The sequence below is a fragment of the Myotis brandtii genome, unplaced genomic scaffold (genome assembly GCF_000412655.1).
Source record: "Myotis brandtii unplaced genomic scaffold, ASM41265v1 scaffold36, whole genome shotgun sequence".
NCBI lineage: Eukaryota > Metazoa > Chordata > Mammalia > Chiroptera > Vespertilionidae > Myotis > Myotis brandtii.
Window position 1 is genome coordinate 5,103,481 of NW_005363836.1, and position 1,969 is coordinate 5,105,449.

General features: G+C 51.3%; 1 protein-coding gene across 2 annotated transcripts in view; it reads right to left on the reverse strand.

Annotated features, from left to right (window-relative positions):
- The window catches only part of SLC44A5 (solute carrier family 44, member 5), a 310,282-nt gene that overhangs the window by 300,933 nt on the left and 7,380 nt on the right, over positions 1-1,969 (reverse strand). The window lies entirely within an intron of this gene.

Genomic DNA, 1,969 nt, shown 5'->3' on the forward strand with positions numbered 1-1,969 from the left:
ATATATATATATGTATATATATATATATACACATATGTATATATATATATATACATATATATATATTCTGACATATAGAAATGTATCTACCAATACTAAATTTAACCAAATTCCTTATAGACACATGCTATTCATATTTAGCAGCATCACTCACCTCTTATTATATCAGTCTTTGAAATAACTCTAGAAACACTAAGCTATCCGTCCAACTCTTACATACTATGAAAAAAAGCTGATGTCATAAACACATTGTGTTACAGTATCACTAAGGGCCAGATCCATTCCTAGTTACATAATTCCTAAGGTACCACCAGCCTTGCTAGCCTCAAAAGAGAGACTTGAAGTACAAAGAAAGAGAGGGGGGCAACTGAGCAAAGCCCTCCCTAAAGCACAAAAAAATGTTTGTATATTTCTTTTTTCCTTTTTATTTATTTACTAGAGGCCCAGTGCACAAAATTCATGCATGGGTAGGGTCCCTAGGCCTGGCCAGCGATCAGGGCCAATCGGGGCCTTCCGGCTGCCGGCCAGAGCCTTCATGCGTTCTGCACTGCCCCCTAGTGGTCAGTGCACACGTCATAGTGAGTGATTGAACTCCTGGTCGGTCAAACTCCTGAGGGGACAATTTGCATATTAGCCTTCTATTATATAGGATTTTTCCAACTTTTTATTATTGAAAGTATTACAGAAGTCCTCTTTGTTTTGTTTTATTTTTCCTATTGATCCCCTCCACCCTGTACTTGTCCCTCCCAGACCTTACCCACACTACTGTCTGTGTCCATGGGCTATGCATATCCTATAAAATAATCCTATATAATAAAAGGCTAATATGCAAATAGACTGAACGGTGGAACAACCAGAACAACTGAACAACTGAACAACCAGTCACTATAACATGTACTGACCACCAGGGGGCATGTGCAGAACATGGTGGAGCAGGTGAGCGGGGGCACCAGACCAAGGCGGGGCACAAGTCACTGTCATCAGGGTGAGCCTCTGGTGGTTACTAAAAATTCTTTGCTCCTATGTGCCACAGTCCCACCCAGCGCTCACACTTGCTGCCAGCACTGGCCCCGCTCGCACCCACTGCTGGCACTAGAGCTGCTGCTCGCACCCACTGCCAGCACCGGCCCTGCTCACACCCACTGCCGGTGCCTGGCGTGGGTCCCGATCGCTTGGCGCCATCAGCGGGTGTGAGCGGTAGCTGCCGGCCCTGATTGCCCCTGAGGGCTTCTCCACCTCCTCCTGCTCCTGAGGGGCAATTGGTGCAGCAGTCACTGCTCACACCCACTGACAGTGCCAGCCCCACTCGCATCCGCTACTGGCACCAGCCCCAATCACTCTGTGCCATCAGTAGGTGCAAGGGGGGCCGGCACCATCAGTGTCATGGAGCAGGACTGCCAGCAGACAGGGGACCGGGAGCCACAGTGGGAGGGGCTGGGCAGGGGCTTGGAAGATGGGCTGAGACTCGCCCCTGTGCCTACTGCAGCCTCGCAGCCCACAAGGTGCATGAATTCATGCACTGGGCCCCTAGTACGCATATAAGTTTCCCAGTCAATTACTCCTCCCCCCACTCTCCCACTCCCACCTTCCCTCTGAAATTCCTCAGTCTGTTCCATGCTTTCATGTCTTTGGATTTATTTTGTTCATCACTTTCTTTTATTCATTAGACTAGAGGCCCGGTGCACAAAAATTTGTGCACTCAGGGGGCGGGGGAGGGGGGGTCCCCCAGCCCGGCCTGTGCCCTCTCGCAGTCTGGGACCCCTCGGGAGATAACGACCTGCTGGCTTAGGCCTGCTCCCGGGTGGCAGAGGGCAGGCCCAATCCCTAAGTGCAGCCCCTGGTCAGGCTCAGAGCAGGGCCGATTGGGGAGTTGGGGCGCCGCCCCGTCATGCACAGAGCAGGGCGGATCGGGAGGTTGCAATGCCACCCTCAGTCACGCTCAGGGTAGGGCCGATTGGGGGGTTGGGCC